The following is a 27,022-nucleotide window of genomic DNA, read 5'->3' on the forward strand; positions in this document are numbered from 1 at the left end:
CAGAGATAACATCAATTTATTTGACTTTAAATAAATACAGGCAGAATAAAAGTTTTAATTTTAATGCTAATATCTTTAATGACATGTCAATTTTAGTTAATACCAACAATCTTAAATTAGTTTTTTTAAAAAAGATTTATTTATTTGAACTGGAGGGTTTTATGCTGAGTGAAATAAGTCAATCAGAGAAAGACAAACATCATATGGTCTCATTAATTTGGGGAATATAAAAAATAGTGAAAGGGAATAAAGGGGAAAGGAGAGAAAATGAGTGAAAATATCAGTGAGGGTGACAGAACATGAGAGACTCCTAACTCTGGGAAATGAACAAGGGGTAGTGGAAAGGGAGGTGGGCAGGGGGTTGGGGTGACTGGGTGATGGGCACTGAGGGGGGCACTTGACAGGATGAGCACTGGGTGATATGCTATATGCTGGCAAATTGAACTCCAATAAAAAAAATTTAAATATTTATTTATTTGAGAGAGAGAAAACATGAGCTGGGGGTGAGAAGAAGGGTGAGGTAAGGAGAGAGGGAGAGGGAATCTCAAGCAGACTCCACACTCAACATGAAGCCTGACATGGGACTTGATCTCAGGACCCTGAGATCATGACCTGAGCCAAAATCAACAGTCAGTTGCTTAACTAACTGTACCACCAAGGCACCCTTAAATTAGATTAATACCAAATATTTTTCTAGATCACATGAACTTGAAAAACATTTGGATTTGTTTCTATCTTTCTGAGAGTTTTAGTTGCCCAATCCTTAAAAGTACTTGTCTTCAACTAAATAGAGCTTTTTTTACAAATTATTTTTAGCAATATCATATGGAGGTAAATATCTCACATTTACCAACATACCTGGACACAGAAATACACAAACAAGGGGCAACTATTACTTATAGCTTTTATTTTACTAATATTTGTAGAGAGAACATTATAGGCTCAATTTTCAAATACCTACTTCTTTTTTTTTTTTTTACTTTTTTTTTTGTTACTTCTTTTTTTTTTTTTAATGAAAATCTTTTCCCTAAAGTTTGCTTTCAAAGAATGCCTCTTAGGTCCTTGAAAAGATGGAAGTAGAAGGTTTACAGAGAAAGTATCCAAGTTTTCTCTAAGGTGAAATTTGGAACATATCTGCCTGTTATCAGAGCTGCTAGAGTTTGGGTAGAAAAGCCCTTTCAGTAGTGGTATTTTTTAAAAAGGCTTCTTTCCCCTCCTCCCTTTTTTTCTTTAGTCTCAGGTGACTGTGTGCTATGTTTACACTTCAAAGACATGGTAAGATGTGTAACTTTAAAGGGACAGAGAAACAATGAAAGTTTTTTTCTAAGTATAGGACAATTTTGTTCCAGTATCTTGATTTTTATAATATCCACAAACATTTTGAGAGGTGAGGTTTATAAAGATGGGTGTGCTTTGACTTGTTTTTAGAGTTGCATCTCTGGTTTTATAGATACATATAAGACAAAGACAGTTGTTTTTAATTCCCCAAGGAACTGGATTACAGCCTAAATATCACGGGACTGTCCCACCTTTTTAACTAAATTTATCTCTTTATGTCAGGGAGATTTTTAACTAAAATGGGAATCAAAAGATTTATGCCTTTGTAAAGTTTGTATAAGATTTTAACAAAAGCCTTCTTTCTAGGTACACAGTTCAACCTTGGCTATTAGTCTGAATATTGGCCTTGCAGTTCATATGTAGGAGGTGCTAAGAGAAATTGTGGTCCTGGTTCCTCCATGCAGGGAGGCTTCTTCAGGAAGCAGTCTAAACTGTCTAATAACCGTAATATACTCTTGGGCTGGAAGAACTCCCCTTAGCAGCTGGTCAAGGTCTCTGTGAATGAGGTTATGAATAGCAATTAGTCTTTACAACTATTCTCTAAATTTGGTCAGATCTTTAGAAAGTGGAGGAAAGAGGGTCTTATAAATTAAAAGATCTGTTGCTGTTTAGGGGATATGATTTTTTTGTAGTGTTGGTGGGGTTTAGGATATATCGATGAAAGTTATTGCAAAGAAATGCCTGAAGTTGGCAGAGCCTGATTTTAGCAAATTGAGCCCTACCGCCTGTCCCAGGTGCTTTGATAAATTCAGTTTCTGGCTTTCAGCATTTACAAGAGTAGTCTGTATATTTTGAACCTAGAGATTAAGCTGGAGTGCTTTCTGCAAATACAGGGAAAGGGAAGTTAAAACAGGCAGATGGAACTGGATTTTAAGAAAGGAAATTTTCATGAGATATGGGCATATATTTGTCTTAAGTCTAATTTTGTTCTTTTATCCTGTCAAGAGAGTCTCTAAGGCTAGCTGTTATTCTAATAAGACAACTGAGAATTCTTTATAAAGGACTTTTCTTCAAATATAGCCAATTTAAAGGATCTATTGTCTGGCCGTTTCTGAGTAGGACCTATTAATAGTAATTCAAACCAATAAGCTTTTTATTGTCATAACCAAAGATGCAAGAGGCATCTGGTGTAGATGATGTAGCCCCCATGATTCAAAAGTTCACCCCCAAAATTAGTTTAAGAAAGTGAAGACCTTTGTTGCACAGGTGGTAAGGATAGTGTAGTTAAAAATAGCATCTCCAATCTCCCATGAAATCATGAGATGCCTCCAGTTACAGACCTGCTCATCTGTGACACTGCGTAGGTGCTACTGGAATGAGATTTTTCCAGCACTGACAAGCAATGAAGATTAAGACAACAAAGGCCTCTTATGGGCTAAGGCCTCTTAGGACTTAGTCCCCTGAGAGCTGACACGGCTGGACAAAGAGTGTGCTGTTTGTAACTGTGTGTTTTGGATCCCCAGTCTATTTGACTAACCACCAAGGTACACCCTGGTAAGTGCACCCTCCAAATGGCAGAAACCAGAGAGAATGTTCTCACTGATCACAAAGCTCTTAGGACACAGAACAAGATGAAAGGAAAAACCTTATGCAGTTGTTCTTGTATGCACTTTAACAGCTTAGGCTAACCCTTGGGTCTCTTGGAGCCATACTAATACCCAGGAGGGGTGTGCTGTGAGTTGGGGATTGTGTGTTGTTTTATAGTGTACCCTGTTGCACAGAAGTTTTCTCGAGGTTGACAGGTGGCCTAGTGTCAACCTAACCCATTCTGTGACCAACTTATCCTAACATGAAAGTCTTTGAGTTAAGTGGCAAGCACTCTAGTAGCTTTTAAATGCCTCATCTGGGCCCACCAGTTTTGTGGCTTTGGCTTCTAAGATGTCCCTTAGTAACAGCCTTTACCTCATGGGAACATAAACCCACAGTAAAATTTGTCTAAACAGACACTGGTCTGATGAGAACCATGAACTCACCAGTTTGTGAGGCTGTCTTGAATAGTAGGTTTATAGGGCCTGCACTTGAGTTCTGCCCTATGACAGGGCAGACAAATGACACAAAAGACACAGAAAAAGAAAAACAAAGGACATCTCTTGGAGGAAATGGATCAGAAACCAAAGAGTACTCTATCAACATTTTACCCAAGAGTCAGTAAGCCCTAGGAACTGGTCCCACAATATTTTCTCCTGCTCACCTAAATTAAGAAAGAGAAAGAAAGATTCTCACCACTCTTGCTCCATTGAATTTTGCAGGCAGAGATTCTGGGAGGCTGACAATCTTACTGGCTGTATGTCAGATATCTCAGGATCTCTTAGTTGCAGTATTGTTCAGGGCAAATGTGTCAAGTATCCTGCTGACTATGCCAACTGAAAGGAAGGAAAAATTCTTGTCTAGTCCAACTGGACTCGGAATTAAATTTACATGAGACGGAATAACAGGAGAAAAAAACTGAAGTTTTATTACATGAACACTGAGACCCAATAAGTGACAAGGCAGGCAATTTTTATAATTTTGGACAGACAATACATCTATGAGGAATTGACATGACAAGGAAAACAACTTTGGCAGCTTTTATTAGTAAGTCTAAACAGAATTTGGGCTGGGGTAGTAAATTAAGAAAAAGTAACAAAAGTTGTTTCTATAGCCTTTTTGGCTCCAAACTTCCCATCTCTGATGATAAGGCTGTCTCTTTATCTCCTACTACAAGGGTGGTCCCTTTCACATGGGAGATTTATTTCCTGCTTTCAGGCGGACAGAGAGGAGTCTGAGTTTCCTTGCATAGGCTGTCTCTTTTGTAACTTTTATTTAAAATAATCTACCAAAGTGGCACATTTTGGGGCATACTGCCCTTGGCCCTTACAGCACTTTGGTAGAAATGAAACAGATATTTTGACTCCTATTACATTCCTGTATCTGTTTATCAATTGGTTCAAAATTCAGAAGGACGGAGTATGAATAATCATCACTTGTGGACCACAATATAAGGCAGTAATGATCATAGCATTTTCAAGGTAGGTGGAAGTAAAGGAGACTAAAGAAAAAAATACTGGTTAACCAGAAGATCTGTGGCAGAAAGAAGTAAGTGATGAGTTGAGGTAAGAAGGAAGGGGGCAGATTGTTCTGGTTGCCATAATATGGATGGAATGTTTACATCCTAGCTGCTATAAGAAAGGTGTAAAATCAATTTTAACACAGCTAAATGCTAAACATTATTATAAAGATTCTTTCAAAGAATGGGAGAAGATAACTTTGTTCAAGAAGCATGTGAGAAGGGACACCTGGGTAGCTCAGGGGTTGAGCGTCTCCCTTTAGCTCAGGTCATGATCCCAGGGTCCGGGATCGAGTTCTGCATCAGGCTCCCTGCAGGAAGCCTGCTTCTGCCTCTGTCTATGTCTCTGCCTCTCTCTCTCTCTCTCTCATAAATAAATAAATCGTTTTTTAAAAAATGTTAAAAAGAAGCATGTGAGAAAATGCAGGACAAGGAGGGTAGGATAACCTTGGAAAGTTTTACAGAGGTGATACATTCCAAAAGTTGATGGTCCTGTGTGTTAGCAGCATGCCCTATATCTACCAGCAGCCCCTTGGGACGCAGCAAGAAATGAAGATGAAAAAGAAGACAGAAGAAAGTGCTAAAGGATTTTCATTAGGTGCTGGAGGCAAAAGGACCCTGGAGTTTGTTTCATTGTACAAATTCATATATACAGCACATTAGATGTATCATCTATGAGAATGTGTCCCCCAGGGCCAGGAGCAAACACACCATTTGAAATCTGACATGACCTTAGATGGCAAGAGTTCTTTAGAGAGGAAGAGAGGCTGCCTTGCTATTTGGTTCTCCATGTGGTAAGGATTTCCCCACCAAGTCTTTTCTTGGAGATACCTGCTTATTTTTTTCTCAATGAGTGCCTGCTGCTGGTGCCAGGAGAAGCTCTGGAATGAATGCAGTATCCATGGAGAGGCTGCAGTGAAGATGTGCTTCTAGCTATGTAAGATGATGGCAGGGGTTGAGGGTGAGGAATTTGCTTTCCAACTTCAGAACTCACCACAATAGGCTTCTCCTTTCCCTTTCTAGTATTTTCCTAGTTTTCTCCATCTCAGCTTAATTAGTGTGCAAGATTGCTGAGAGTCCCTGATCACTAACAAAAACTTCTTTCTCTGGAATATTGGATCTGGAATTGATATTAAAACACTTCAGACTTGGTGGTTATCCTAAAGCATCTTTAAGGGGAAAATAGAGGGTGGAACAAGAAGACCCTTGAGCTCTGCTACATGTCACTTTTCCAGTAACCACCTTATTTAGCAAGGCACTCCCCAGATTACTCATCTTACTACCCACCTTAGTACTCATCATTTTCCAGTAGATTCTATAATTTATTTATGTTATTTACTGTTTGTCTCTCACTTGAATATAAATTACCAGAGGGCAGAGGTTTTCCTGTTGTGTTTGCAACTGTATCCTCAATGCCTAGAACACTGTCTGGCACATAGAAGAAATTCAATTAATATTTGTTGTATCTGTTTCATTTTGTATGGAAGTCCAGATAGAAAGTACAGCAAGCAGTGTGAACATGCCCCCCTATCTCCTCAGTCCTTACCCTCTCCAAGCATACTAGCTTGACTTCCAACTGCCAGCACTTTGCATCTCTTTGCTTAAGGGATTTCGTTGGCCATCAGAGTTTCTTCTGCTCTGCAGCACCTGCCAGGCCAGAAGAGCAGAGAATTAGCACTCTGTGAGGAGCCCAAAACTAATAGCTGATTGACAGAGTTGATGGATTAAAACCACAGCTTGCTCCCACTTCAGTAGGTATAAATCTGAGGTCCATGTTCTACACTGTATCCCAAAGTTCCTCAGTGCACTTAAGCTATGGTTGCCTGCAGTGTCACTTGCTTGAAACACATATCTTGTATTAGCTATCTTCCCTTCCCTGACTCACTTTCCATATCCTATGCTCCCATTAGTATTTCCTGAGATCACTTCCGAAACAAACTCAAATTCTTGTCTCAGGGGCTATTCTTAGGGGAACTCAAGCTGAGATAGAAAGTGTTCAATAAATGTTCAAATTAATTAATCATTATATTTGTGTACTACTTTTTATGCCTATTGGAGTAGGTAGCAAACTAATTAGCTGTGGGTCAATTTTGCCTGACGATGTAGGGTGGCAATATTTGAATACTTCTACATGGCATGTATTTGGCATCCACCTGGTATAGGTATTCATATTGAGGCTTTTGGGGCTGGAGAGTGTGTTGTGAGAGGCAGCACATGGAATTGAGAAGCACAATTCATTCATTCATTCCAAGATTTTTAAAAATTAATTAATATTTAAATTCAGTTTGCCGATATACATTATAACACTCAGTGCTCATTCCATCACATGCCCTCCTTAATGCCCATCACCCAGCCAAGATTATATTTAAATGCAAGTTAGTTAACATAAGTGTAGTATTGGTATCAGGAGTAAAATTTAGTGATTCATCACTTGCATGTAACATACAGTGCTCAACACAAGTGCCCTCCATAATGCCCATTACGCATTTAACCCATCTTCCACCCACCTCCCTTCCAGCAACCCTCACTTTATTCTCTGCAGGCAGTTAAGAGTCTCTATTGGTTTATCTCCTTCTCTGCTTTTATTTTATTTTTCTTTCCCTTCCCCTATGTTCATCTGTTTTTTTTTTCTTAAATTCCACATATGAGTGAAATCTTACGGTATTTGTCTTTCTCTAACTGACTTATTTTGCTTAGCATAATACCCTCTAGTTCCATCTACATCATTGCAAATGTCAAGATTTAATTCTTCTTTATGGCTGAGTAATATGCCATTATATATATATATATATATGCCATTATATATATGATATATATACCATATCTTCTTTCATCTTCTTTATCCATCAGTCAATAAACATTTGGGATCTTTTCATAATTTGGCTATTATTGATAATACTGCTATAAACATTGGGGTGCATGTGCCCCTTTGAATCATATTTTTTTATCCTTGGGATAAATACCTACTAGTGTAATTGCTGGGCCATAGGGTAGTTCTATTTTTAACTTTTGAGAAACCTCCATGCTGTTATCCAGAATGGCTGCACCAGTTGGAATTCCCACCAAGGGCAAACATGTTTCCTGAGTTGTTAATTTTAGCCATTTTGGTTTGTGTGACATAGTACTTCATCATGGTTTTGATTTGTATTCCCTGATGATATGTGATGGTGAGCATTTTTTCATGTATCTGTTAGTCATTTGTATATCTTCTTTGGAGAAATATCTGTTCATATCTTCTGCCCATTTCTTAATTGGATTTTTTATTTTGGGGGTATCAATTTTGATAAGTTCTTTATAGATTTTGAATATTAGACCTCTATCCAATATGTCATTTATGAATATCTTCTCCCATTCTGCAGATGGCCTTTTAGTTTTATTCATTGTTTCCTTTGCTGTGCAGAAGCTTTTTATCTTGATGAAGTCCCAGTAGTTCATTTTTGCTTTTGTTTCCCTTCCCTCTGGCAACGTGTCTAGTAAGAAGTTGCTATAGTCCAGGTCAAAGAGTTGCTGCCTGTGTTCTCGTCTAGGATTTTAATGGTTTCATTTCTCATATTAGATCTTTCATCCATTTTGAATTTATTTTTGTGTGTGGTGTAAGAAAGTGGTCCAATTTCATTATTCTGCATATTACTGTCTAGTTTTCCCAACACCATTTGTTGAAGAGACTGTCTTTTTTCCATTGGATATTCTTTCCTGCTTTGTTGAATATGAGTTGACCATAGAGTTGAGGGTCCATTTCTGGGTTCTTTATTCTGTTCCACTAACCTGTGTGTCAATACCATACTGTCTTGTGCCAGTACCATACTTTCTTGATGACTACAGCTTCGTAATACAACTTGAAGTCTGGAATTATGATGCCTCCAGCCTTGGTTTTCTTTTTCAACATTACTTTGGCTATTCAGGGTCATTTCTGGTTGCATACAAATTTTAGAATTATTTGTTCTAGTTCTGTGAAAAATGCTGGTGGTATTTTGATAGGGATTACATTGAACATGTGGATTGCTTTGGGTAGTATAGACATTTTAACACTATCTGTTCTTCTGATCCATGAACATGAAATGTTTTTCTATTTCTTTGTGTCTTCTTCAACTGCTTCCATAAGTGTTCTATAGTTTTCAGAGTACAAATCTTTTACCTCTTTGGTTAGGTTTATTCCTAGGTATCTTATGGTATTTGCAATTGTAAATGGGATCGATTCCTTGATTTCTCTTTCTTCTTCATTATTGGTGTATAGAAATGTAACAGATTTCTTTTTTTTTAAGATTTTATTTATTTATTCATGAGAGACAGAGAGAGAGAGAGAGAGAGAGAGAGAGGCAGAGACACAGGCAGAGGGAGAAGCAGGCTCCATGCAGGGAGCCCGACATGGGACTCGATGCCGGGTCTCCAGGATCATGCCCTGGGCCGAAGGCAGGCGCTAAAATCCTGAGCCACCCGGGCTGCCCCAGATTTCTGTACTTGCTTTTATATCGTGGGACTTTACTGAATTCCTGTATCAGTTATAGCAATTTTTTGGTGGAGTCTTTTGGATTTTCCTTTCTTTTCTTCTTTTTTTTTTTGTCTTTTTGAGAGAGAGAGAGAAGGCATGAGCAGGGGCAGGAGGGAGGGGCAGAGGTGTAGGGAGAGAGAGAGCATCTTAAGCAGGCTCCACACCCAGCTCAGAACCCGAAGCAGGGCTCAATCTCATGACCTGAGGTCATGACCTGAACTGAAATCAAGACTCTGATGCTTAAATGACTGACCCACACCCCTTTCAAGTTTTCTACATAGAGTATCATGTCATCTGCAAAGAGTGAAAGTCTGACTTCTTCCTTGCTGATTAGAATGCCTTTTATTTCTTTTTGTTGTCTGATTGCTTATGCTAGGACTTCTAGTACTATGTTGAACAGCAGTGGTAAGAGTGAACATCCCTGTCTTGTTCCTGACCATAGAGTAAAGGACATCCCTGTCATGTTTTTCTCCATTGAGGATGATATAAGCTGTGGGTCTTTTGTATATGGCCTTTATGATAGTGAGGTATGTTCCTTCTATTCCTACTTTCTTGAGGGTTTCTATTGAGAAATAATTGCTGTATTTTGTCAAATACTTTCTCTGCATTTATTCAGAGGATTATATAGTTTTTATCCTTTCTTTTATTAATGTGATGCATCATGTTCATTTTTTGGTGGATATTGAACCACCCTGCAGCCCAGGAATAAATCTCACTTTTATGAATAATACTTTATGTTATTATTATATAATGTTTATGTTGAATAATACTTTTAATGTACTGTTAGATTTGATTAGCTACTATCTTGTTGAAAATTTTTGCATCCATATTCATCAAGGATATTGGTCTGTCATTCTCCTTTTTAGTGGGGTATTTGTCTGGTTTTGGAATCAAGGTAGTACTGACCTCGTGGAATGAATTTGGAAGTTTTCCCTGAACTTTTATTTTTTGGAACAGCTTCAGAAGAATAGGCATTAATTCTTTAAATGTCTGGTAGAATTCCCCTAGGAAGCAATCTGGCGCTGGACTCTTGTTTGTTGAGAGATTTTTATTACTGATTCAGTTTCTTTGCTAGTTATGTATCTGTTCAAATTTTCTATTTCTTCCTGTTTTAGTTTTGGTAGTTTGTATGTTTTTAGGAATTTATCTATTCCTTCCAGATTGCCCAATTTGTTGGGACAGTGTTCATAGTATTCTCTTATAATTGTTTGTATATCTGTGGTGTTGGTTGTGAACTCTCCTCTTTTATGCATGATTTTATTTATTTGAGTCCTTTTTCTTTTCTTTTTGATAAGTCCTGCTAGGAGTTTATCAATTTTGTTAATTCTTTCAAAGAACAAGCTCCTACTTTCATTGATCTGTTGCACTGTTTTTTTTTTTAATTTCTATTTAATGGACTTCTGCTCTAATCTTCATTATTTCCCTTTTCCTTCTGGATTTAGGCTTTTTTACTGTTCTTTTTCCAGCTCCTTTAGGTGTAGGTTTAGGTTGTGTATTTGAGACTTTTCTTGCTTCTTAAGGAAGGCCTGTATTACTATGTACTTTCCTATCTTGACTGCCTTTCCTGGATCCAAAAGGTTTTGGATTGTTGTGTTTTTAATCCCATTTGCTTCTATGTATTTTTTTATTTCTTCTTTAATTTCCTGGTTAACTCATTCATTCTTTAGAAGGATGTTCTTTAACCTCCATGTATTTGTGGTCTTTTCAAAATTTTTCTTGTGGTTGACTTCATGTTTCACAGTGTTGTGGTCTGAAAGTATGCATGGTGTGATCTCTATCTTTTTGTATTTGTTAAGGTCTGATTTGTGAATTAGTGTGTTATCTATTCTGGAGAGTATTCCATGTGCACTTGAAAAGAATATGTATTCTGCTTTACGATGAAATACTCTGAATATTATCTGTTAAGTCCATCTGGTCCAGTGTGTCATTCAATCCTATTATTTCTTTGTTGATCTTCTGCTTTTTTTAAAAAAAATATTTATTTATTTGAGAAAGAGAGAGTACCAGTGGGGAAAAGTGCAGAGGAAGAGGGAGAAGCAGATTTCCTGCTGAGTAGAGAGCCCAATGTGGGGCTCAATCCCAGAACCCTAGGATCATGACCTGAGTTGAAGGCAGATGGTTAACTGACTGAGATACCCAGGTACCCCTTGATCTTCTGCTTAGATGATCTGTCCATTGCTGTGAGTGGGGTACTAAAGTCTCCTACTATTATATTATTATCAATGAATTTCTTTAAATTTGTTATTAATTTTTTATATATTTGGTTGCTCTCAGGTTAGGGGCATAAATATTTACAATTATTAGGTCTTCTTGATGGATAGACCCCTTAATTATGCTGTAGTATCCTTTTTGATCTCTTATTATAATATTTGGCTTAACATTTAATTTGCCTGATATAAATATGACTACTATAGCTTTCATTTGATGTCCATTAGCATGATAGATGGCTTTCCACCCCTTTACTTTCTATCTGTAGGTGTTTTGGGGTCTAAACTGAGTCTCTTGAAGCAGCATATTGATGGGTCTTGTTTATCTATTCTGATACCCTATGTCTTTTGATTAGAGTTTTTAGTCCATTTACATTCAGAGTAATTATTGATAGATATGAATTTAGTGCCATTGTATTACCTATAAAGTCACTATAGGTTGTCTGTGTTCCCGTCTAGTCTTTGTTGCCTGATTTCTCTTTCCAACAAGCACAATTTAAAAGGCTTTGATGTTACAATCACATACTAGAATATTATTCAGCAATGAATAGAAATGAAACATAAATATATTCTAAAACTTAGACAAACCTTGGAGACATTATACTAAATGAGAGAAGGAAATCACAGAAGATCTTATAATGTATGATTTCATTTTTATGAAATGTCCAAATAAGGAAATCTGTAGAGATAGAAACTAGGTTAGATGTTACCTATGCTTTTCAGGGGTAGGAGATCTGGGGATTTGATGACTATGAGGAGTGGGATTTGTTTTGGGGGTAATGAAAATGGTCTAAAGACTGTGGTGATGGATGGACAACTCTATGAATATATTAACATCCATTGATTTGCACACTTCAAATGGATAAATTATGTGGCTTGTGAATTATATCTTAGTAAAGCTTTTTGAAAAAAAAAGGCTTTCCTATCTGGCACATTTAGAATCAAGTTCCTACTATACAATATGCTTGCCATGCATAAGCCATTTGAGCTGTGCAGGTAAATTGTCAGTGGGGGAAAAGAATGATGAATCTTCTGTGTCTGGTTTCTTAGGAGAAGATGAAAGGGATTCAAAAGAGGAGAGAGAAGTAAGAATGAGAGGTATTTTGGTCTAGGGAGAGAAAGTACAGAAATGAATAATAATAGCAAAAACTTCCTCTTATGGAGTGCCTGCAATGTACCAGGTCCTATACTAGGCATTTTGGCTTCAAAATTTTTTATTTTGTAATTATTCATGGTAGTTATTATTAACTCTTTTGCAAAAAAAAATAAACAAAGACCCAGAAAGATTAAATGATTAAGCCATGATCACCAAGCTAATGAATCCAGACATAAAGTTCAAAACCCAGGTCTGTCTTCATCTGGAGATTGCACACTTTTCTTTACTAACTATATACTGATTGTAGTAAATACTTTAATAGGGCTTCTGTGTGCTAGACACAGTTCTAAGCTCCGTGTATATGTTAGGTCATTTAAACTGTAGGGAGGGCATGCCAGATTAAAAAAAAAATGAAGAGCGTTAGGGACAGATTGATAAAGAGAGATTTGAAACATATTTTTTAAAGGTCTCTAAGTTTTCTAAAATTGGGAAATCAGATAATTCCATTATTTATGTGTGATTTAGAAGTTTTGGCAGAATATTGTTAGTTATTTTGCTTTTGAAAGATAGCTGATATGACTAAGGAGAATCAAAATATTAGGCTGTCTGTAAAATTATTGAAGATAGCCAAGAAGCCATTTTGCAATTTGTTTGAACTTTACCTTATATCCAAAGGGTAGTCACTAAATGTTTACAATTATGGGACTGCCATGATATGTTCTAGAAATGTGAATGTGAATTGTGAATCTCTGTTCTGTGGGAATAATAAATTGGAAGGGATACTAAAGAATAAAAGCAGGAATACCACTGCTGAGGTATTACTACCATGTTTCTAGCTTGAGAGAATGTTTTATAGAGCCAGGGTACTGGCAGTAAACATGGAAAAGAAGGGCAGGATTATAAGAGATGATGTAAAGGAACAGGTAGTAAAAGGATTTGTTGAGGAGAACCTGAAGAGAGAAAGGTATCAAAGACAATTTTGAAGTTTAGAGCCTGGGAAACTCTCCTATTGTCCATCCCCAACCCCCACCCCCACCCCCACCCTATTGACCCTGAGAAGTGATAGCTTAAGGGGTTAATTTAGCATTTTGGTATTTCCTAAAGGGTGGAGAAGTTGACAAGTAAACTTAATTCTTCTGAACTCTAAAGCAAACAAACGTTGAAGGCCTGTGTAGTGTCCTAGTCTGTAGGCCACAAGAGGGCTATACTATAGTTCTTTTATTTAGGACATTCCTACAAAATGTTTTGTATGGTTAGAACATTCAAAGAATAATAGATCCATTTCAGAAGCTAAGTTCCTTGGTGTCCAAATCATAATCCATTCGATTCACTTTCTTTTTTCTTTTTTAAATTAAGTTTTTAAAATTTAATTACATTGAATTTACTTTATTTTAATTCCATTATAGTTAACATACAGTGTTATATTTTAGGTGTACAATATAATAATTCAATACTTCCATACAAGATCCAGTGCACATCCCCATCACCAATTTCACCCATCCTCCCACCCCACCTCCCCTCTGGTAGTCATCAGTTTGTTCTCTAGAATTAAGAGCCCATTTCTTGATTTGCCTCTTTCTCTTTTTTTTCCTTTGATCATTTGTTTTGTTTCTTAAATTCCACATATGATTGTAATCATATGGTATTTGCCTTTCTCTGACTTATTTTGACTAACATTATACTCTCTAGCTCATCCATGTCATTGCAAATGGCAAGATTTCATTCTTTTGTATGAATAATATTCCATCATATATACATATATACACATATATATACACATACACATATATATATATGTATACACACACTAACACACACCACATCTTCTTTGTCCGTCATCTGTCATTGGCCACTTGGGCTGCCTCCATAATTTGGCTATTGTTTTTTTTTTTTTTTTCATAATTTGGCTATTGTAAATAATGGTGCAATAAACATAGGGGTGTGTGTATTCCTTTGAATTAGTGTTTTTGTATTTTGGGAGTAAATACCCAGTAGTGTGATTCCTGGATCATAGAGTAGTTCTATTTTTAACTTTTTGGGTACCCTGCGTGCTATTTTCCACAGAGGCTCTACCAGTTTGCGTTTCCACCAACAGTGCACCAGGGTTTCTTTTTTTTCCACATCTTTACTAACACTTGTTGTTTCTTGTGTTTTTGATATTAGCTTTCCACAAGTGGTGATGAAAAAAAATACTCATTGTGAAATTTCTAGAAAAATATGTTCCTTTCGCTTCTTAGAAAGGGGAGAAATTAGTTACCTTTGCCAGTTCTCTAACTCTCTGGGGATAAAGAAGAAAAGAGAAGAAGCAGTTACTTTTATTTGCTCCTGCTTAAAACTAGATGGATTTGAGTTTGCCTAGTTGCCTTTGACCATTCACTATCCTAGGCCCTTTTTAAAAGCAGGTGCTATCCCTTTATATTTCCTCTTCTTTAGGATTTCACAAGCCCTAAGCTCCATTACTTTTTCCTATCCTTCTAACAAACAAGTTATTTTCTCCTTAGTTGTCAACTATAATAGAAAAGAAAGTATTAATTTCAATATATTCTCCCAGAATGGTTGTTGTCCTTCCATTTTCTTACTTTTAAAAAAGCACTTATTCCTATTTTCAATGTAATTTTTGTGATATTTATAATTTCATGTTGTTGAATTAGATACTATGCCATGTAAATTGCAAATCTTTCAGAAAGAAGAAAGTGAAGTCTCACTTAGGAATTTACAATTAGATGAAAGGGAAAGCCTGCAGAAGAAAAGAATAGGAAATATATGTACAAGAAAATAATTAGTTTCAGAAATGAGAGGACATAGAGAGTAACTCTTTTAGATGGAAAAGGAAGAATAAAATAAATGTTTTCTGTCACCCAGAACATTGGGTTTTCAAGTTACCTCATATAAATGATCCTCCTTTGATGTGAACTTATCTACTTCTTTTGATATAAGTTAAGGAGTAGCAACTGCCCCTCCCATACTGACTCTGGCATTGTGCCAGGTATCTCCACTCTGTTCATATATGATGTCAGGTTTAATCTGAGTGGTAATGAAATGGAATAGAGAGGCCAGGCAAAAGTTGGTCGAAACAGGCTTTTTTTTAAAAGATTTTATTTATTAGAGAGAGGGAGAGAGGGAAAGGGGGAGAGATGGAGAGAGAGAGAGAGAGAGAGGCAGAGACACAGGCAGAGGGAGAAGCAGGCTCCATGCAGGGAGCCTGACGTGGGACTCAATCCCAGGTCTCCAGGATCACGCCCTGGGCTGAAGGCGGCGCTAAACCGCTAAGCCACCGGGGCTGCCCTTGAAGCAGGCTTTTAATGGGACGCGCTCTCGGGTGAGGTTCCACCGCCACAGGAGAGGGAGAGAGTAGGGAAGTAGCTGGCCAGGGAAGTCGTGCCCAGGCAAACAGGGGGGAGGGGTATATAAAGAGTTTTTTGGGGGAAGGTGGGGGCAGGGCGGCATTCCAATTAGGGCAAGGGTTACAGGTCTTGTAAACTAAGTTAGGGTAGGGCAGCAAGGCCGCGTTGGTGGGAAGATGGGAGTGGGGTGGCAAGGCGGCATTATTGGGAGGTTGCTGGCCTGGGGTCTGACGTTTTGAGGTCCCCGGTCTCGCCAGCCCAAAATATGACAGTTTTGGAGTTGGCTACTGTGATGACCAGTTTCCTTGAAGTCAGGATACAAATAGTTGAGGTTTTGACCATGGGTGTGCATATTTGAAGTGCAGAAGTCACTAGAATTGAAGGGTTGTTGGATGGATCATCCACAAGAACACCGGGGTCATCCAAGAGGATGACATGATTTGAGAAAGAAAGACTGATCCAGATGTCAAAGGGTTTAATACATGGAAAGTTACATATAAAAAATAAGTTTCTAACAATGATGATAAAGAAGAGATGATTTTATGAGAAGAGAAAGATTACATGAATTGTCAAATGAGAGAACAGAAAATTTGGGTTTTTTAGATATCTTTGTAGGGATTGGCTCATGCAGTTCTGGGGGCTGGCAAGTCTGAAATCTACAGGGAAGGCTGGCAAGTTGGAAAATCAGGCAGGAATTGATACTCCAGTCTTAAGACAGAATTTCTTCTTCTTCAGACAACCTGTTTTCACTCTTAAAGCCTTCAACTAATTGGATGAGGCCCACCTACATTATCATGGGTAATCTACTTAAAGTCAAGTGGTGATTGTAGATGTTAACTGCATCTACAAAATACTTTCACACCAATACCTAGATTAGTACTGATTAAATAACTAGGTAGTATAACCTAGCCAAGTTGACACATAGAAGTAACCATTATAGTGAAGGTAGAAAAACAAGTGCTTAGAAATAAATTTTAGAGTTAAGAAAAGCTATTTCTAAGCATGTCTTATTCATTTAGCAACCTTTACTCAAACATATCTTTTACTCCATTATGTACTTCCCACCTATTAAAATCTGATTAACTGTTTTCCCATTAATTCCTTCAAGAAGGATTTATCTCTTGGGATGCCTGGGTGACTCAGTGGTTGAGCATCTGCCTTCAGCTCAGGGCATGATCTGGGGTCCTGGGATCAAGTCTTGCATCAGATTCCTCGCAGGGAACCTGCTTCTTCCTCTGCATATGTGTCTCTGCCTCTCTCTGTATGTCTCTAATGAATAAATAAATAAATAAAATATTTTTAAAAGGATTTATCTCTTGAATTTAAGGATGGTTCAAAATATGAAAATCAATCAATACAATACCCCACATTAATAGAATGAAGGATAAAAATCACATATATCAATAGATGCAGATGCAGTAAAAGCATTTGATAAAATTAGTAACCTTTTATGATAAAAACTTCAACAAACCAAGAAGAGAAGGAAATTACCTCAACATAATAAAGGCCATATATGAAAAGCCCACAGCTAATATCATTCTCAATGACAGAAAACTGAAAAGATTTTCCTCTAAGGTCAGGAATAAGGCAAGGATGCCCACTATCACTAATTCTATTCAACATAGTATTAAAAGTCTTAGCCAGAGCAAATATGTAAAAAAAGTAATAATAAATAAAAGATGCCCAAGTTGGAAAAAAACAATTATCTCTGTTCACAATGGTCTTATATGTAGAAAACCCTAAAACCACCACAAAAAACTCTTAGAAATAATAAACTAATTCAGTAATGTTGCAGTTAATGAAATGAGCATACAAAAATCAATTGCCTTTCTATACGCTGACAGTGAACTCTCTGAAAAGGATATTAAAGCAATTCTATTTACAAAAGTGAGAGAGAGAGAGAAAGAGAGATAAATCAGCAATAAACTTAACCAAGTAGATGAAAGACTTTATTTTTTTATTTTTTTTAATAAATTAATTTTTATTGGTGTTCAATTTACCAACATACAAAATAACACCCAGTGCTCATCCCGTCAAGTGTCCCCCTCAGTGCCCGTCACCCATTCACCCCCACCTCCCGCCCTCCTCCCCTCCCACCACGCCTAGTTCGTTTCCCAGAGTTAGGAGTCTTTATGTTCTGTCTCCCTTTCTGATATTTCCCACACATTTCTTCTCCCTTCCCTTATATTCCCTTTCACTATTATTTATATTCCCCCAAATGAATGAGAACATACACTGTTTGTCCTTCTCCGATTGACTTACTTCACTCAGCATAATACCCTCCAGTTCCATCCACATTGAAGCAAATGGTGGGTATTTGTCATTTCTAATGGCTGAGTAATATTCCATTGTATACATAGACCACATCTTCTTTATCCATTCATCTTTCGATGGACACCGAGGCTCCTTCCACAGTTTGGCTATTGTGGACATTGCTGCTAGAAACATCGGGGTGTAGGTGTCCCAGCGTTTCCTTGCATCTGAATCTTTGGGGTAAATCCCCAACAGTGCAATTGCTGGGTCGTAGGGCAGGTCTATTTTAAACTCTTTGAGGAACCTCCACACAGTTTTCCAGAGTGGCTGCACCAGTTCACATTCCCACCAACAGTGTAAGAAGGTTCCCCTTTCTCCACATCCTCTCCAACATTTGTGGTTTCCTGCCTTGTTCATTTTCCCCATTCTCACTGGTGTGAGGTGGTATCTCATTGTGGTTTTGATTTGTTTTTTTTTTTTTTTTTGGTTTTGATTTGTATTTCCCTGATGGCAAGTGATGCAGAGCATTTTCTCATGTGCTTGTTGGCCATATCTGTGTCTTCCTCTGTGAGATTTCTGTTCATGTCTTTTGCCCATTTCATGATTGGATTGTTTGTTTCTTGGGTGTTGAGTTGAATAAGTTCTTTATAGATTTTGGAAACTAGCCCTTTATCTGATACGTCTTTTGCAAATATCTTCTCCCATTCTGTAGGTTGTCTTTTAGTTTTGTTGACTGTATCCTTTGCTGTGCAAAAGCTTCTTATCTTGATGAAGTCCCAATAGTTCATTTTTGCTTTTGTTTCTTTTGCCTTTGTGGATGTATCTTGCAAGAAGTTACTGTGGCGTAGTTCAAAAAGGGTGTTGCCTGTGTTCTTCTCTAGGATTTTGATGGAATCTTGTCTCACATTTAGATCTTTCATCCATTTTGAGTTTATCTTTGTGTATGGTGAAAGAGAGTGGTCTAGTTTCATTCTTCTGCATGTGGATGTCCAATTTTCCCAGCACCATTTATTGAAGAGACTGTCTTTCTTCCAATGGATAGTCTTTCCTCCTTTATCGAATATTAGTTGACCATAGAGTTCAGGGACCACTTCTGGGTTCTCTATTCTGTTCCATTGATCTATGTGTCTGTTTTTGTGCCACTACCACACTGTCTTGATGACCACAGCTTTGTAGTACAACCTGAAATCTGGCATTGTGATGCCACCAGCTATGGTTTTATTTTTTAAAATTCCCCTGGCTATTCGGGGTCTTTTCTGATTCCACACAAATCTTAAAATAATTTGTTCTAACTCTCTGAAGAAAGTCCATGGTATTTTGATAGGGATTGCATTAAATGTGTAAATTGCCCTGGGTAACATTGACATTTTCACACTATTAATTCATCCAATCCATGAGCATGGAATATTTTTCCATCTCTTTGTGTCTTCCTCAATTTCTTTCAGAAGTATTCTATAGTTTTTAGGGTATAGATCCTTTACCTCTTTGGTTAGGTTTATTCCTAGGTATCTTATGCTTTTGGGTGCAATTGTAAATGGGATTGACTCCTTAATTTCTCTTTCTTCAGTCTTATTGTTAGTGTATAGAAATGCCACTGATTTCTGGGCATTGATTTTGTATCCTGCCACGCTACCAAATTGCTGTATGAGTTCTAGCAATCTTGGGGTGGAGGCTTTTGGGTTTTCTATGTAGAGTATCATGTCATCAGCGAAGAGGGGGAGTTTGACTTCTTCTTTGCCAGTTTGAATGCCTTTAATGTCTTTTTGTTGTCTGATTGCTGAGGCTAGGACTTCCAGTACTATGTTGAATAGCAGTGGTGAGAATGGACATCCCTGTCTTGTTCCTGATCTTAGGGGAAAGGCTCCCAGTGCTTCCTCATTGAGAATGATATTTGCTGTGGGCTTTTCATAGATGGCTTTTAAGATGCTGAGGAATGTTCCCTCTATCCCTACACTCTGAAGAGTTTTGATCAGGAATGGATGCTGTATTTTGTCAAATGCTTTCTCTGCATCCAATGAGAGGATCATATGGTTCTTGGTTTTTCTCTTGCTGATATGATGAATCACATTGATTGTTTTACGAGTGTTGAACCAGCCTTGTGTCCCGGGGATAAATCTTACTTGGTCTTGGTGAATAATTTTCTTAATGTACTGTTGGATCCTATTGGCCAGTATCTTGTTGAGAATTTTTGCATCCATGTTCATCAGGGATATTGGTCTGTAATTCTCCTTTTTGGTGGGGTCTTTGTCTGGTTTTGGAATTAAGGTGATGCTGGCCTCATGGAACGAATTTGGAAGTACTCCATCTCTTTCTATCTTTCCAAACAGCTTTAGGAGAATAGGTATGGTTTCTTCTTTAAACGTTTGATAGAATTCCCCTGGGAAGCCATCTGGCCCTGGACTCTTGTGTCTTGGGAGGTTTTTGATGACTGCTTCAATTTCCTCCCTGATTATTGGCCTGTTCAGGTTTTCTATTTCTTCCTGTTCCAGTTTTGGTAGTTTGTGGTTTTCCAGGAATGCGTATAGCTGTTCATAATATGTTTTTAAAATCATTTGTATTTCCTTGGTGTTGGTAGTGATCTCTTCTTTCTCATTCATGATTTTATTAATTTGAGTCTTCTCTCTCTTCTTTTTAATAAGGTTGGCTAATGGTTTATCTATCTTATTAATTCTTTCAAAGAACCAACTCCTGGTTTGTTGATCTGTTCCACAGTTCTTCTGGTCTTGATTTCGTTGAGTTCTGCTCGAATCTTTATTAACTCTCTTCTTCTGCTGGGTGTAGGGTCCATCTGCTGTTATTCTCTAGCTCCTTTATGTGTAAGGTTAGCTTTTGTATTTGAGTTCTTTCCAGTTTTTGAATGGATCCTTGTAATGCGATGTATTTCCCCCTTAGGACTACTTTTGCTTCATCCCAAAGATTTTGAATGGTTGTATCTTCATTCTCATTAGTTTCCATGAATCTTTTTAATTCTTCTCTAATTTCCTGGTTGACCCTTTCATCTTTTAGCAGGATGGTCCTTAACCTCCACGTGTTTGAAGTCCTTCCAAACTTCTTGTTGTGATTTAGTTCTAATTTCAAGGCATTATGGTCTGAGAATATGCATGGGACGATACCAATCTTTTGGTATCGGTTCAGACCCGATTTGTGACCCAGTATGTGTTCTATTCTGGAGAAAGTTCCACGTGCACTTGAGAAGAATGTGTATTCAGTTGAGTTTGGATGTAAAGTTCTGTAGATATCTGTGAAATCCATCTGGTCCAGTGTATCATTTAAAGCTCTTGTTTCTTTGGAGATGTTGTGCTTAGAAGAATTATCGAGGGTAGAAAGAGCTAGATTGAAGTCACCAAGTATAAGTGTATTATTATCTAAGTATTTCTTCACTTTGGTTATTAATTGGTTTAAATATTTGGCAGCTCCCACATTCGGGGCATATATATTGAGGATTGTTAAGTCCTCTTGTTGGATAGATCCTTTAAGTATGAGATAGTGTCCCTCTTCATCTCTCACTACAGTCTTCGGGGTAAATTTTAGTTTATCTGATATAAGGATGGCTACCCCTGCTTTCTTTTGAGGACCATTTGAATGGTAAATGATTCTCCAACCTTTTATTTTCAGGCTGTAGGTGTCCTTCTGTCTAAAATGAGTCTCTTATAGATAGCAAATAGATGGGTCCTGCTTTTTTATCCAGTCTGAAACCCTGTGCCTTTTGATGGGGTCATTAAGCCCGTTCACGTTCAGAGTTACTATTGACAGATATGAGTTTAGTGTCATCATGATATCTATTCAGGCCTTGTTTTTGTGGATTGTTCCACTGAACTTCTTCTTAAAGGGGAATTTTAAGAGTCCCCCTTAAAATTTCTTGCAGAGCTGGTTTGGAGGTCACATATTCTTTCAGTTCCTGCCTGTCTTGGAAGCTCTTTATCTCTCCTTCCATTTTGAATGAGAGCCTTGCTGGATAAAGTATTCTTGGTTGCATGTTCTTCTCATTTAGGACCCTGAATATATCCTGCCAGCCCTTTCTGGCCTGCCAGGTCTCTGTGGAGAGGTCTGCTGTTACCCTAATACTCCTCCCCATAAAAGTCAGGGATTTCTTGTCTCTTGCTGCTTTAAGGATCTTCTCTTTATCTTTGGAATTTGCAAGCTTCACTATTAAATGTCGAGGTGTTGAACGGTTTTTATTGATTTTAGGGGGGGATCTCTCTATTTCCTGGATCTGAATGCCTGTTTCCCTTCCCAGATTAGGAAAGTTTTCAGCTATGATTTGTTCAAATACATATTCTGGCCCTCTGTCCCTTTCGGCGCCCTCGGGAACCCCAATTAAACGTAGGTTTTTCTTCCTCAGGCTGTCGTTTATTTCCCTTAATCTAGCTTCATGGTCTTTTAATTGTTTGTCTCTTTTTCCTCAGTTTCCCTCTTTGCTATCAACTTGTCTTCTATGTCACTCACTTGTTCTTCCACCTCGTTAACCCTCGTCGTTAGGACTTCTAGTTTGGATTGCATCTCATTCAATTGATTTTTAATTTCTGCCTGATTAGCTCTAAATTCTGCAGTCATGAAGTCTCTTGAGTCCTTTATGCTTTTTTCTAGAGCCACCAGTAGCTGTATGATAGTGCTTCTGAATTGGCTTTCTGACATTGAATTGTAATCCAGATTTTGTAACTGTGTGGGAGAGAGGACTGTTTCTGATTCTTTCTTTTGAGGTGACGTTTTCCTTCTAGTCATTTTGCTCAGTGCAGAATGGCAAAAAACAAGTTGTATTGGGAAAAGGAGAAAAAGAGAAAGAAGGAAAGAAAAGAGAAAAAGAAAAAAAGAAAAAAAGAGAAGAAAAAGAGAAAAAGAATGAAAGGGAAAAAAGGGTGGGGGAAGCAACAGAAATCAAAAAGCAAAAAAAAAAAAAGAAACCACGGGGGAGTATCTTCTGATTCTGTATACTTTAAGTCCCTCAACTTCCCCTGGAACTTGTCCGTCTAGCTGGTCTTCTGGGGGAGGGGCCTGTTGTGCTGATTTTCAGGTGTTAGCACTTGGGGGAGCTGCTCTGCCCCCTGCCTGGTGCAGGGCTCAGTGGGGGTTGTTTACCCCGTGAGGCCGCAGGAGGAACAACCCCAGTGGCGGGGCCAGCTCTGGAAACCTGGATTCAGCTCCGGCAGGAACTCCGGAGCTCTCCGTCTGCAGGGCCTGGAGGCTCCGGGGCGGGGCCGCTGCTCTGCTCAGCTCGGGGCAGGAGCGTCCTTGCTGTCCTGGGCCCTCCCGGCCTCTGCCTGTCCCAGGGGAGGCCGGATCCTGGGCTGTGTCCCGGCGCCCTGTGCTCCCGGTCTGCGCTGTTGGATTCGCGCTCCCGGCCGCGCAGCCCCCTCCGCGGAGCCGCCGCCCGAGCCCCTCCGAGCTGCTCCTGGGTCCCGCCGTGCGCGCTACAGTCTTTTAGGGAGCTCGGCCTTGGGGTATGGCGCACTCTCCTGGGTGCGCAGGTGACTGTTAGTGTCCCCGGGAGCCCGAGGGCATCCCCGCCCTCCTGGGGTCCTGCTCTAACTCCCTGTGGCCCCTTTCCGCCCGGGCAGGTTGGTGCAGCTCCTGCTTCTCCGGCACGGGGCTCTCCTGTCCTGGGGACACTCGCCCCGGCCTCAGCCTGGCTCCTCGCGGGGCTCCTCCCCCTTGGAGGCCTTTTGTTTCTTTATTTCTTTTTTCCCCGTCTTCCTACCTTGATAGAAGCGTGAACTCTTCTCACTGTAGTGTTCCAGCTGGTCTCTCTTTGAATCTCAGGCTGAATTCGTAGATTTTCAGGATGATTTGAAGGTTATCTAGGTAATTTGGTGGAGACAGGTGATTTGGGGACCCTACTCTTCAGCCATCTTGCCCCTCCTCCCTCAGATGAAAGACTTTAAAATGAAAACTACAAAACATTACTGAAAGACATTAAAGAAAACTTAAATAAATGGGAACATATCTTAGATTGGAAGACTTAATATTGTTAAATCTCTGTACAACCCAAAGTGTTCTACAGATTTAATTCAATTCATATAAAAAACCAATGGCATTTGTTACTGAAATAGAGATACAATCCTAAAATTCATATGGAACTACAAAGGACACCAAGTAGCCCAAACAGTCTTGAGAAAGAAAAACAAAAGGTGGAGGCATCATACATTATTATTTCAAAACATACTGCAAAGCTATAGTAATCCAAACAATATGGTATTGGCCTAAAGACAGACATATAGACCAATGGAGCAGAATAGAGAGCCCATAAATAAACCCACACATATATGGTGAACTCATTTTCAACAAGGATGCAAAGACTACATAATAGGAAAAGGATATTCTCTTTTACAAATGGTGTTGGAGAAACTGGATATCTAGATGGAAAAGAATGAAATTAAATGCTTATCTTACACCATACATAAAAATCAACTCAAAATAGATTAAAGACTTGAACATAAGACCTGAAACTGAAACTGTCAAACACCTAGAAGAAAACATAGGGGATATCTTTGTGAAATTGTTCTTGACAATGATTTCTTGAATATGATACCAAAAACATGGGCAACAAAAGAGAAAAAGAGACAGGGTTACATCAAACCAAGTAACTTCTTTGCAGCAAAGAAAATAACTAACAGAATGAAATGGCAACCTACAGAATGTGAGAAAATAATATGAATCTTGTGTGTGATAAGAGGCTAATATCCAAAAACTATAAGGAACTCCTACAACTCAATAGCAAAAAATAGGAGAGGGTGGGGAAGAACTCCAGATAACTTGATTTAAAAATGGCCAAAGTACTTGATTGGACATTTCTCCAAAGAAGACATACAAATGAATAACAGTTATATGAAAAGTAATCCTTAACATCAATAATCCTCAGGGAAATGCAAATCAAAATTACAATGAGAAATCACCTCATACCTAATAGGATGGCCATTATCAAAAACAAAACAAAACAAAAACAGGAGATAAGAAGTGTTAGGATATGGAAAAATCAGAATGAATGCTTGTACACTACTGGTGGGAATATAAACATGACACAGGCACTATGGAAAACAGTACGGAGATTCCTCAAAAAAACAAAAATGGAAATACCATATAATCCAGCTGTCCCATTTGGATATTCAAAAGATTTGAAAAGAGAATCTTGAGGGACGCCTGGATGGCTCAGCGGTTGAGCATCGGCCTTCGGCCCAGGACGTGATCCTGGAGTCCTGGGATCGAGTCCTGTATTGGGCTCCCTGCATGGAGCCTGCTTCTCTGCCGGTGTCTCTGCGTCTCTCTCTGTGTGTCTCTCATGAATAAATAAATGAAATCTTTAAAAAAAAAGAAAAGAAAAGAGGATCTTGAGATATTTGTACTCCTATGGTTGTTGTAGCATTATTCACAAGAGCTATAATGTGGAAGCAACCTAAATGCCCATCAATGGATGTATGGATAAAGAAAATATGATTTATGAATACAATAGAATTATTATACAGGCTTAAAGAAATATTGTACAATTCCACTTATATGAGGTATTGAAAATAGTCCAGGTATGAAAGGCTAGTTCAATATCTGAAAATCATTCAACATAAGCAATAGGCTAATGAACAAAAATGATATTATCATATCAATTGATGCAGAAAATGCATTTGAAGAAATCCAACAACCATATATGAAAAAGAAACTCCAACAAACCCTTTCATCAAGTTAGAAAAAGAAGGGACAACCTAAATTGATAAAGAGAATTTATGAAAAAATCTATACCTAATCTCATATTTTATGATGCACAAATAAATGCTTTACACCTAAGATCAGGAACATGGAAGAGATATTCCCTCTCACCATTTTTATTCAACATAATTCTGTGTTTTATGGCCATAGCAATAGACAAACAAAAGTAAAAGCATCCAGATTAGGCAGAAAGAAGTACAGTTGTCTCTATTTGCAGATGACATGCTGTCTATGTGGAATATCTCAAGAAATCTACAAAAATGTTTTTGGAACTAATAAGCAAGCTCAGTAATGTTGCAGGATACAGGAATCAACCACATGACTATAAATTAAGAATAACTTGTAAATACCAAAATTAAAAGCAAAATACCTTTTATAATTGCTTAATGAAAATGAAATACCTAGGTATAAACTGAACAAAAGATGAAAAGTACCTGTATTATGAAAAATTACAATATTCTTATGAAAGATATCAAAGAAAACCTAAATAGATGGAGACACAGAGTAACAATGTCAAGTCTCCTTAAGCTAATATGTCAGTTAAATGCAATTCCTACCAAAATCCAAGCAAAGATTTTTGTAGAAATATATGTTTATTTTAAAATTTAAAAGGAAAAACACATGTCATAGAATAGCTAAAACCATCTTTAAAAGAAGAAAAAAAAAGTGAAAGGAATTGCTCTACTCAATTTAAGGTTTACTGTATAGGTATAGTAATCAAGACCGTGTGATATTGATGGAGGGATAGACACCTAGTTAGTGGAATAGAATAGAGGCCCCAGAAATAGACCCCCACACATATATCCTACTGATTTTTGACAAAAGTTCAAAAGCAATTCAAAGGGGGAAGGATAGCCTTTTCAACAAATAGTGCTGGAGCATTTAAATATCCATTGTCAAAAAAAGAACCTTGACCCAAACTTCACACCTTACACAAAAATAACTTCAAATGGATCACAGACTTAAATGTAAATTGTAAAACTAAGTATATTTTAGAAATAAACATAGCAGAAAATCTTTGGGATCTAAGGCCAGGCAAAAGCTTCTTACACTGTACACCTAAAATATAATCCATAAAAGGAAAAAAATGATAAATTGAACCTCATCAAAATAAAAAACTTTTCTCTGAAAAAACCATGTGAAGAGTATAAAAAGGTAAATTAAAGAATGAGAGAAAATAATTGCTAACCATACATCTGAAAAAGGACTAGTATCCAGAGTATATAAAGAGTTGTTAAAACACAATGGTACAAAATAATTCAATTTGAAAATGAGCAAAAGGCATGAACAGACATTTCACCAAAGAAGATATATAGATAGCAAATAAACATGTGAAAGATGTTCACCTTCATTAGCCATTAGGAAATTAAAATTAAAACAATGAGACATCACTATATCATATCCGATTGGCTAAAATTAAAAAATAGTGACAGTTTTGACCTGTCAAAGTGGCAGGTATTGTAAGAAACTGAGTAAGTCATACATTGCTGGTCCAACTGTAAAATGGTACAGCCGATGTGGAAAAGTTTCATAAAAAAACTAAACATATGTATAGCA

The 27,022-nt window shown here is 37.9% G+C and overlaps 2 long non-coding RNA genes across 2 annotated transcripts in view; one reads left to right on the top strand and one right to left on the bottom strand.

The window, feature by feature from the left end:
* LOC144308479 (uncharacterized) overlaps nucleotides 1-3,698 on the bottom strand; it is a 42,644-nt gene extending 38,946 nt beyond the window's left edge. Inside the window, exon 1 of the long non-coding RNA XR_013374951.1 lies at nucleotides 3,562-3,698. This is a non-coding gene — a long non-coding RNA (uncharacterized LOC144308479). The remainder of the gene's footprint in view (nucleotides 1-3,561) is intronic.
* LOC144308478 (uncharacterized) overlaps nucleotides 2,688-27,022 on the top strand; it is a 209,635-nt gene continuing 185,300 nt past the window's right edge. The window contains exon 1 of the long non-coding RNA XR_013374950.1: nucleotides 2,688-2,832. This is a non-coding gene — a long non-coding RNA (uncharacterized LOC144308478). The remainder of the gene's footprint in view (nucleotides 2,833-27,022) is intronic.

Source organism: Canis aureus, chromosome X, assembly GCF_053574225.1.
Source record: "Canis aureus isolate CA01 chromosome X, VMU_Caureus_v.1.0, whole genome shotgun sequence".
NCBI classification, from domain to species: domain Eukaryota; kingdom Metazoa; phylum Chordata; class Mammalia; order Carnivora; family Canidae; genus Canis; species Canis aureus.